The 12,134-nt window shown below is 37.7% G+C and overlaps 1 protein-coding gene across 20 annotated transcripts in view; it reads left to right on the forward strand.

Moving 5' to 3' along the window:
* The window catches only part of RIMBP2 (RIMS binding protein 2), a 289,653-nt gene that overhangs the window by 118,415 nt on the left and 159,104 nt on the right, over positions 1-12,134 (forward strand). Inside the window, exon 1 of one of the 20 annotated variants that reach the window (XM_048821721.2) lies at positions 10,725-10,812. The exons of the other annotated variants lie outside the window; for them this stretch is intronic. The gene's annotated coding sequence lies outside the window, so the exon portion shown is untranslated. Of the gene's footprint in view, positions 1-10,724; positions 10,813-12,134 lie in introns of those variants that run through there. 20 annotated transcript variants of the gene reach the window in all.

The raw sequence follows: 12,134 nt of genomic DNA on the forward strand, positions 1-12,134 counted from the left end.
GGAAGCACACCACAAACACACACACTACAGACAACAAACTTACCTCAAGGGTCATGTAATCTCTCCTCCTTCACCTGGAGAACTCCCTTGCAAAGCTCCCCTGTTAGCCAACTCCCTTGCAAAACTCCCCTGTTAGCCACTCCAGTTCACTTCTCTCAGTTTTAATATATTTCTTTATTAGTCAATGGAATACATATTTTCCCTTCCTCTCACTTTATTGCATGTGTTCTGCAAAGAACTGCACAGGTCTATTAAGCAGAACAAAGTTTTGCATAGGCATTTTTGATTTCATATAGCTAAATGAAGGGAATGGATTAAACAGATAATCTCCAGTCACACTTCAAAGGATCTGAAGCGTGGCATTTAAAACACTCCCAACTTCATGCTGAGAAATTTCAAAGAAAGCAGAAGGTGATGTTCATGACTTCCTCCTGCATTAACAATAATAATAATTTGTTGACTCTTAATTTGTTTCAAACAAGGATCTCAAAGTGCTTTACAAAAGTGAAAAAATGTCTTTAGTTGTACTTAAAGGGTAAACTAAGATAGAGGACATTGTTTCCAGTAAAAAGTGTGAACAAAGCTTTCCATCTACATCTATTTTAAATGAATGAAAGACACTGACAGACCATGTGGAAAAATATAAGTTTTCTTGATTCCCTTCCAGCCTCCAGTCATTTTAATTTTTAACTAGCAGTGCAAATAGTGAAAAATGTTACCTGCTGCTCTGTTAAAAGAGAGACCGAAAGTACTGTTGGTTTGAGAACAGGACTGGGAGCTAGGAACTCCAGGGTTCTAATCACAGTGCTGATACACAATCTCTCTGTGACCTTGAACTCTATCAGTTTCCCCATATGTAAAATGGGGATAATTTTTATCTATCTCACAGAGATGTTATGTATTGATATTTCCAGATGAAAAACTCTATATACTTCAAGGGATTTGGAAAACACACCTTTCCAAATCTACAATTAGTGGAAACCAATGTTCAGATACCATGGTGACAGGGACCATATAAATACCTAGATAGATTGCTAGTTGTTAATTGTCAGAAATACGTGTAAAGTGCATTTGAAAATGAAAATTTCTATGCAAATATTGGTGATAAAGATTAGAAACAGTATCCTTGCCCCCTTGTGAGTTTGTTCTGATCATATAAAGTTTCTGACTTGGGGTGTTTCTTTGGTTGAGTGCTTTGATGATAGGAGGCAGTTTTGCAGATGATGGTGTGTGGGAAATGAGAGCTTTCTCCTCACCCCATGCAAGTTTCTTCAGCTCTTAACTAAACCTGCCCTTTATTTTCCTATCTCACAAGTTGGCTTTTAACCACTATTGCTACAAACTCAGATGGAGCTACCATTCTTTGAGGACATCTGCCCCCAGGAGAGTGAGTAATTAGCTTGACTGTTCCTTCTCAAAAAATATCTGAAGAAAATTTTATTAAGGTAACTGAAGGCCAAATTCATGGGATAACTTCTATTTAGAATGGATGGTTGAAAGGCTAACCCAACCTACATTAGGCCCAAAGCTGCTTCCTTGGGGACTGGAAGAGGTTGCATTTGTACTGATGTGGTTTTGGTTCCTTTGCTAGTGGTGATGAATGGTGCTCCAGCCCTCAGATTCATTTAATAAGCTTGTTCTAACCTCATCTGCTGAGTAAGAGAGATGCTGCTATTAGTCTCCCTTTAAATAGTGGTCAGCTTGGCAAAAGAGCTGAATCCCAGAATTTGGTGCCTTTGTGGTGACCTTTCCCTCAGATGAACTAAATCCTGCTTCAGTCAAGGGTGGGTTTGTTAATGGTGCATGTAACACCCAAGAGGTCACATCTCATTAAAGTGATTATATTGAACTTGATCACACATGTATAGGATCCCAAAAGAAGAAAGTAACATAAAGAAGATCACGATGACTTCAAATATCTTTGTGTGGCACTGGGCTTTAGAACACCGCTATTGGGAAGTGCCATAGGAAATCATGCTTATTCTGCACAGCATGAGGTACAATGAGTATTAAAGCAAAGAGGTTTATCTCTTTTCTCATTAACTGTGGTTGGCCCCGCATAAAACTTCTAAAATAAACTTAGGTGCAGTATGGTAGGCAGCCAAAAAAATAAAAATAAAAATAAAACAACGTTTTGGAGATGACTGTATACCTGTAAAAGTGCGGTCTGCTGAGTGGAACATGTGAGTCTTAGCCAGGACTCCTGGGCTGAGCAAGGCACGTAGGCTTGGATTTTCAAAACAGCCTGAAGGAGTGAAGTGCTCAAATCTCATTGAAATTCAATGGGACTTGGGTACCTAAGTCTTTTAGGCTTCTTTGAAGAAAAAAGACAGCAGCCTTAACCTCTCTGGGCCTCACTAATGGGCATAATAATACTTGCCTACCTCACAGGGTAGGATGAGCACTATGGCAACAAAACTGGCCAAAGTGTCCATTTTAAACATAAAAGGAATGATATCTGAACCTTCTTCCACTTTTCCTTCCCCCACATCTTTACCAGCCCAATGTATCTAGTTGTCTTTTTGACAAGTCGCACTGTTCACTTCGTATTTTCTAGGTTCCAAGGAACGAACCTTTACATGTGCAGTGCTGCAACCCAGCTAAAAAGCCATTCAGACTTGCTGGGTACTGTCAGATGAACATATTAGGAAGTAGAAAGGGAAGATACTAAGTAGGGTGGGGATTCTGCAGAAGGAAGGCATGACTGCAGGTTGTTCAATGCCATTGCACTGTTTTCTACTGACAGTCACAACTGCAAACCAAGTTGTCTTTACTTAGAGAACCCTGTACAGAAGAGTTTGCAAACTCTACAGAAATCTGACCCCTTGTATATCAAATTGCAGTCAGTAGTGAATTTTCATGTCCAACCTATACATGATTTACATGTAAGTAGTCATGAAAATTATACATTCATTTACCTTTAATGTGTGGAAGAACAGAATCAAAATTTGCCATATGGCTTGGGGAAATGAACTTGGCTCTTAAAGTCTCCAACATGCAGTAAGGAAACTTTAACTGTTAACCTTTCACCATATATTTTAAGTAAAATGTTACTCTGAAAATATAATTATTAAATTGATAGTGGAAGAATTTTTTTAAAATCCACTACTTATCAATACCCTAAATAGCAAGGGAAATGGAGAACAGGAAATTGCTTTTTGCTTAAATACACTCTCTCTCTCTTCGCCTCTTCCTCTTTCCCCCACCAATTTGTTCCATAATTAAAGCTCCTTTCTAAGAATTAGCCAAAGACAGCCAAGAAGAGAAATCCTCTAGATTACAATCAGCAGTTGCAGCAGAAGTCATTCAAATAAAATAAAATAACTTTTCCCACTAAATATAGCACAAATTGGAGGATAAAGGAGTGAGATTAAGTAAGAGGGGAAAAAGAGGGGCTATATTACATTTTCTGTTTAATGCACTTTTATATTGATTTGCAAGGAGCTGGGATTATTTATAAAATAGAACCACAGTAGACTACCACTGAGAGTATGTTGGAGGTGGGGAAAAATGGAGAGGGTGAGTGCTGATTTAGAGGAATAACAGCACATTTGAAATAGGTAACACATAAAATTTCGCAAAAAGAACAGGATGACTTGTGGCACCTTAGAGACTAACAAATTTATTTGAGCATAAGCTTTCATGGGCTAAAAATTTGAGGATACAGACTAACACAGCTGCTACTCTGAACCATATAAAATTTCCAAACTCTGCATTTGCTATACAAGGGTATAACATCACCATACCTGATGTTGGGACCAATCCTGCATTCATGCCGTAATCTGACTTCAATGGGATATATGAGCACGTAATGCTTATAAGATCAGGCTGTTGGAGCTTGTCTATTACCTATATTACAACAATGATTTTTAATTAGTCTGTAAGAAATGAACTGGAGATGGTCATTTTCTAACAGAAACCCTATTTCAGCTTCTTTAAATTATTATGCACATTACATTTCTTTTTTCTTTGTTTCTCCCCTCCTCCAAAACCTGCTATTCAGAAATCATCGCTATCACTGCTACTTTGCCAGTGGTTGTATAAAGCCTGTCCATTGGCATATTCATTTCATTGCTTTGCACAAAGTCAGGAAAAGATAGCTTTAAGGGCAATTCTTCATTTTGCTTCTAGCTTCTGCAGAAGTAAATTGTGGCTTATCTGCTTTCAAAATGCTTACACAGAGTTTGGAGAGTCCTATGTCAGCTGGACTGGTCTCTGTTAGCAGGGAAACACGCTATCTGTGTGCAAATTAAACAAAATAAACCCAAGCCCCTATTGGTTTATATTCATAGATTAAGACCCTGATCCTGTCCTCCTACATGGGCTCAGTTGCAGAGTGGGGGGCCTTAATTTGGAAAACTAAAACTGGATATACACTTTGCCATGCAGAAAGCAAAGCGCAGTGTATTCAGATATTCCTTTTCCCCTAATCTAACACCTACAGTAGCCCCAGCACATTTCAAATATTTACATTTGCTTTGCCAGGGCTATGCATCTTCTATTTTAAAATGTATATTCACCCAGAAACCTTAGCTCGCAGAGAAGCAGTATTCATGCACACACAGATATCATTTACAGTGAGGCCTTAAGAAATCACTCTCATAAAAGTACATTCTTGTCAAAACATTTATGTCAAAGATGGAGGCTGGTTCAGTGCTGCAGGGGCTAGAAATTCTTTAAACTCTGGAGCCGTACATTCTGCATTAGGAAATTTAGGAGACATATTCATACTATATGTGTAAATGTGCCTATTAGGCTGACAGACATTTTGATTGCCACTGGAGTAGTGAGATATGCCAGACCTCTAATTTGTAGCAAAAGGGGAAAAAAGATTATTTTTTTTCTCATTCAGGTGTCAGCCTTCATTAGAGAGTAGATGGGGAAAGCAGTCAGGGAGTTCACTTTGAGGTATGCTAGAAAATGTACAATCTTCTGAGCCTTTATTCAATTTTTAGGAATCACGCTCCACTTTGCTTTCCTGCCATATGGCAGTATCAGATAATTCAGTGGTACTTACTACAATTTAACTTGAGTGTTGGTGTAATGAGAGATTTCATCTAAGATCTGCAATATTTAAGTGATTTACCATAGAGCAAGGATAGGTAAAGCTAATTTGCTAGGTATATCTCTCATTTGCATGGAGGCACAAATCCATGAACTAAACTTTTAATTGGTTTTAAAAGGCTACATTGATTAGCCGCTAGAAACAAAAGGCATTGAGAATGCTTTGAGTTTGATGGTATATTATAATAAATCATATTATATAAAGCCTCCTCTCAATGTACACTTGTCCATTAAGGTAGGTACATTTCATATGCACAGTATATTTAAACTAGAGTATACCTCATATGCTATGGTTCAGCTATGACCTTTGAATTGTGTAACCAAAATCCCAAATTAGAAGAAGCTAAAAATAGAAGCAACAGCAGCTTGAAATGATGTGGAACTGGTTTCTTCAACAGATATAAGTTTTACTACCACCTCAGTGTCTAGATGGAGTATTTTGTAAGTTAGTAATTTACAGTAATACACAGTGACTGTAATCTGGACCCCATTGAAGTCAATGGCAAAACTCTGAGTTCAGTTAGGTCAGATATCACCCAGTATCATACCAGGTGCATGTGTGGTAGAGATAAACTGAAGACTCTAAGAAGTGGAATTCCTCATAATGTGGGGTAATGTGTAGCCATTCAAATGTTATTTATATATATGTAGAGAGAGAGAGAATAATATCGGGGAAAAACAGAAGGAAAACATTATATAATACTTGAAAAAATAGTGAAAATGACATTTCCCCCTAAAATAATCTTAATCCATTGTAGAGTAAGCAGATTTTGTAATGACAATAATCATAATCATTTGTTTGTTTTATGGTAGAGTCATGTATGTGCTAGGTATTGTCCACACTTTAGGGAAGACTCAATCCCTGCCTCAAATTGTCTATAAGTAAATAGCCGAAGCCCAAGAATTACTCAGGAATGTTTGTTCAAATTTGAAAGTAGATTTTTATTTGATCATATTTGCCACCCTTTCAGGTTTATATTCCATCAATAATCAAGTGCTCAAACCTAATTGGAGCAAAAAACTTGTAAAGTGTTTGAATATTCATAAAAATGGAGTTTCAAATGAAGTTATGTTGTTTTCTTCACACTATGTTAGTTAGCTACATAGGTCATCCAGTCAAGGAACAAAACCCACTATCACATGGTTTATGTAATTAACCTATGCAGCACAAATTATGAATGTTTCATATGAATATACAACTTGAAATTTGCACTGTTGCATAAATCACATGATATTGTTTCTGTTCTCTGATCAAGTGACTTATGCAACAAACCAAGAGAGAGGATTTCAGATTGCAAAAATTTAAATTTGGATATTCACCAGCAGTCCACAGTCCTGGATTTATTCAGTGGAAAAAGTGTACAAATAATTTCAAACAACTAGAGTTGACAATTCCGCAATCTGCTCATGAAAAATTCAAAAATAGAAAAGTGAAATTTATTAAGTAAACTATTTATCGCAAACTAGTTACACATCAACACTGCTATACAATCATATGATGTTACTAATATACAGTACTCTAGGGGCCTCAACCAAAGCTCAGTGATGTCACTGAGAGTCTATTAAATGACTCTCTATTAAATGAGTGGGAGTTTGATCAGGCTCTTGGTGTGATAGTGTAAATTGCTTCCCAGAAACCCTGGTTTTGTGCATTATTCAAACAGGCATGTTTAAAGGGAGACATCATATAATTGCAGTGTATTATGCAACTTTGGCCTTTAGCAGATGTCTCTATCTGTTAGCTAAAATATCAGGTTTACCATTATATCTCATTGTGCTGAATCAATTGCACTGGTATTTGGCAGTTTTGCTTTATATACGCACACACACTCTCTTTTTTCCTCCTGTTTCATCATCTATTCCCTAAGTGATAGCAATGTAATTAGAAATTATTTAATAATAATACAAAAGTGTGCATGTGGGGTAGGGTTGCCTTCTTGGAGGTTTCATCACACGACATCTTTAATTCCTGGAGAGTGCAGGATAATCCTGGAGGGTTGGCAACCCTTAGGTGGGGAGCTATTCACAGTCTTGCTATGATTAGCTGCTACATCCATTTCCCAGAATAACTTTTCTACACTGGCATTTCTCAGTTCAATAATTGTATTTATATCTATATCTATATATCTATATTATAAACTAACAATCATATATAAATATGAGAGACTGCACATTGTTTAAGGAGACATACTATATATATTTACTTTTGTGTGTATATAAAATGTATTAAATATTCTTGTTGAAAAGTTAAATTGTTCAATTATATTGTTAATGGAAGTGGAACTATTGGGCCAGATCCTCAATTTGAGTTAAATGGTGTAACTAATTGACTTCATTGGACCCACAGTAATTTGTCAGCTGAAGTTTTGGCTCACTGTATCCAGAATCTGCTCAGTCTCTCTCCCTCCATGCCCAGTAGTCTTGTTTTAACTTTGTCTCTTTTCCTGAACCCATTTTTGTCATATAATGAAGAAACAGGAGTTTGCATTACTGTTACTTTATTTTCCTGTACTTACTCATTTCCTTGGCTGTTGCCATTTCTTGGATAAAATAAACAAGGCTGTTGAATATTTTGTATGGGCAGGGGACATCAGCTAATTCTGACCAAAAGGAGAGTATAAGGATAACAATCCATCATCCTTTGCCATTTGATAGCCTGATGTTGTAGCATTTTAAATGCATCCCTCAAAATTACTACAGTTTGTCAAGGTGGGGAAGGCGGTTGGCTAGTGTTAATAACCAAACTGACTGACTAAATCCAGTGCAGCAGATCAGCTGAAAGGGTTGATGTTGCGTGAACTGATTTCAGCTGATCTTGGTAATACTTGTAAATAGTCATGTACAGAACAGAAATTATGTTGTTTCTGTATATTCTTTGCTGTGTATGTGTGTGTGGGGGGGTCTGTTGGTTTTTCTCAGAATTAGGTTCAAAGATATCCTAATCATCAGTTATCATTGGCACATAGATCAGATAACCTTGAAACTTTGAGGAAGCTCAGATCTCAGTTCAGCCATGAGCCTTCCTACTATTTTTATATTTTGATAATTTATCAAACAAAAATCCCAGACCTCAACCCCTCCAGACTTTAGGGAAGCTAAAATGTAAGCCTAAAATTTGCAGCTGACTTGACAATTTATGTTGCAATACCAAAGAAATTAAATGCTAAATAATTTGTAAAGACCACCTAAAGTGAAATAGGATTAATATCAGAATTAATTATTTTCTTTCTGATCTTGAATTCAGCATGAGAAATTTTCAAAGCTTCATTTTGGTAAAAGATAGTAGTAGATTCCACTAACAGCCATTCTGTACATACTCCCACCAAGTTCCAGGATTTCCTTAGGAGAGACGAATGCTCTGTCCAAAATATGTTTATGTTCATGGCATTAGAAGGGCAAGTGCCACTTTAGCTAAGATTAAACTTCAGCCAGTTCAGACCATAGATTTCTATCTACGGAGAGGCACAATAACAGAAATATTTAAGAAATTAAGGAAAAAATACTAAATTATTCAATGGATTAAAAAGAATTACTGGCCAAATCCTTAGCTAATGTAGATTGCAATAGCTCTAGAAAGGGCAATGAAGAGATGCCAATCTACTGTAGCAGGGGGCGATTTATTGCTTGTGAATGTTGCTGGACTGACAAACCTGGAGATGGACTCCTCTGTTTACATAGACCAGGTATAGGATGGGTAGCAATGGAAGCTTCTCCACCGTATCCTGCCATTCTGCCTAAGCGCTGATGGACCCCGTGCAGGAGTGAGAGAAGGTAGTTCAATCTCTCTGTGTATTCAATCCTTTACTTCTCTATTAATGCTGCTACTAAATGTGTAAACTGTAGTGGGTTCTGTGGTGTCAATTCCTGTTCTCTGGAAACCAGACTGGGACATCCAAACCTGTTCAACACAGGACACGATCCAAATATTGAATGGTGATGACATTAATTCATTATCAATCTGTGACAGATCAAATAGGTGTGCTAAAGGGGAGAGGCTCTGTATCCCCTAAAACATCCCATCATACAAGTTACTTTATGAATTAATAATTATATTCATCCTCCCCAAATCTGTTGAATTATTAAAATCTCTAATTCAATGCTTTTCACATCTCGTACAAGTGCCAATGAAGAAATTTTAATTTTCTTTGTTATGTCTTGTAGCTTTTGATATATTTGCCCACAAACACTATATACATTTGTAACATTCTATTAATCCAATCTGTAAAAAATTTCATCTTTCTATTTCTCATGGCTCATTTCCCAAAGTCCTTTAATGTCAGAAAGCAAATCTTCTAATTTAGAGCCCGGTCATCTACCCATTGAGGTCGATGACAAAGCTCCAATTGATTTCACTGGGAACAGGATTAGATCCTTAAGCACCAAGAAAATTTGAGTTTAAAAGAATGTGGGGGAGAAAGTAAAGCTAACATAGAATCATAGGGCTGGAAGGGACCTCGAGAGGTCAGCTAGTCCATTTCCCTGGTTCTCCATCACTCCCATTCTTTAAAGTAAGCCTACTTTTAAAATATATATTCTCTAGCACAAACAGAAGTTATGAGTTTGGTGCAGAAGTTATTGGGTGAGATTCTTTTGCCTGGGTTGTGCAGGAGGTCAAACTAGACTAATTGTTTCTCACTTAGCCTTTTCAGGTTGGTGATCCCCTTATTCAAAGTCAAAAATTGGTTGAGAAACACTGCATTAAATAAAGAAAAGGAGTACTTGTGGCACCTTAGAGACTAACAAATTTATGCTGAAACAGACTAACATGGCTGCTACTCTGAAAACTGTATTAAATAGTTATGATGGTCCCTCCTGGCCTTAATATTTATGAACCATAATCACTGCTTGGTGTTTACACCAAGGCCTGTGTTGTTTGTGTGTGTGCATGTCTGTACTTTGGAATAGCCCCAGTTCAGCAATTGGTATAATAGCACTAGTGCTGACAAGGACAAATCATTATTTTACCCCTCTTACAAGGGATAAACTTTGATTAGCTCAATTAATGCAACCCTCTGCATGTCTCCATTGAGGGATCAATACCAATGGAGCTACCCCAAATGCTGGACACCAGGGGCTAAATCAGGTCTTAGATTCACCTCCCACCTACCCTTATGGTCCTTAGCAGTAAACTTTTACATCATAGAATATCAATATCAGCGTTGAAAGGGACCTCAGGAGGTCATCTAGTCCAAACACCCCTGCTCAAAGCAAGAGCTATCCCCATTTTTTGCCCCAGATCCCTAAATGGCCCCCTCAAGGATTGAACTCACAACCCTGGGTTTAGCAGGCCAATGCTCAAACCACTGAGCTATCCCTCCCCCCTAGAACAAACAAAAAATGTAACTATTTACTCGAGTTCCAGATCATTAAAGACTTCACTGGATGGCTTGCAGAGAAGCAGGAAGTTGTGTATGGCTTGATAGCCATCCTTGTGCAAATAAAGTTAATGGTGCTTTACAGAATTACCTTTTCTGATGATGGGCTTTTGCTTCATCTCGGCACAGTGACTAGGAAGTTGTGGGGGCACATTAAGGACCTCCTCTTGCACAACCCGCAAGGGAGTGATGTTCTGTTTCCAGGCAGTCACTAGAAGGTCTGCACCAGCTTGTAAGGAAGATTAATTTTAATTGATCAGCATGCTGCAATACAGCACTGGTGAGCAGAATGAAACTCTCACTCCTTTTTGTTGTCTGTATCACTGAGGAGGGCAGGTGGATGCAACTGCATGTGTGTGGCACTGCTTTCTGAGTAAGTTGGAGTAAAATACATGTTGTTGTTACTGCATGCATCTGAGTGAATGAAATAATTATCAATTTAAGTTTGAGGGGGAAATACACCTAATTAATCTTGTTGAAGCGAATTTGCGATTAATTGAAGCAACCAAGTAACATGTTTGTTAGAGGTCTGGAAACTAATTGGGAACATAAGGGAAACTATAAAGAGACAATTCTGGTTGCAACATAATACATTTGTAGCTGGTGATTCCTTAACCTGTTGATAGGAAACAGGGATCTATTGGGCTTACTATCCGGGGGGTGGAGGGGGAAATAACTTGTGGATTCTGAACAAACTGTTCCAGTGCCACTCAGTTCTTAAACAATGAGTTCCCTACATGGACTCAAATGTGCAGGGTTGGGGTCATGATGATTTACTTTTCATTTGGTTTTGTGTTAAGACTATGCAAATGATTGCTTTACAGCCTTAATGATATCTATCTATATCTAGATATATAAAATAATTTTCCACAAGTATCTGTTGCCTTTTCTGTGAGATAAACTTAAAGGGTCTCTGTGTTGTGCCGTCCCCCAAATGCATGGAAAGTTGTCTTCACAGAGCACAGAGGGCTTGGAACGGATTTCAGATAGTAGAATTAAAGATGAAAGTCTTCAAAATTTTGTTATGGCCAGGCTCCCACACTTCCATGGATTGAAATGTTGTTTACAGAAGTTTGCATTATTGGTTTGTATTTCTGGCTCTGCCACTGCCATTAAATTGATTCGCATCAGGCAAATGTTTTAAGTCCAAATTTCTGAAAGTGTTCATTGCTTCTGAGTCCCTCTATTTTCAGAGGAGTGACTTGAGACACCAAAAAATGCCTGTTTTTTGGAAATTCCATAACAGCTGTGTTCCTCAGTTTCCTCTTTGTAAAATAGGTATCATATATACCTCACCAGTTTATCCTAGGGCACATTGAGATTCTCAGCTGAAAAGTGCTACATAATAACAAAACTATTTCACACTTTTATATGCCCTAGTCTTGCTTCACATGCCACTGACAGTGCTTTGTATGTGTATGTCTGTGTGAGTGATATATCCACATGGCACGTATGTGGAGGTGATATCTGTATGATAAATTGCATTTAGTAATTCACCCTTCCACTAATCTTTCCAACAAAGGGTTACTTCTGACATTCCGAGCAGCTTCGAAGAGAGATCATAAAAACAATTACAAAATCAAAGAGCAAGATAAATATTTTCTTCTTTTCCCCAAGTGTGGAATTCTCCCCCTGCTTCCCCACCCAAAAATTACCCTAGAAGTGAGCTGTAGCTCACGAAAGCTTATGCTCAAA

This window comes from Caretta caretta, chromosome 15 (genome assembly GCF_965140235.1).
Source record: "Caretta caretta isolate rCarCar2 chromosome 15, rCarCar1.hap1, whole genome shotgun sequence".
NCBI lineage: Eukaryota > Metazoa > Chordata > Testudines > Cheloniidae > Caretta > Caretta caretta.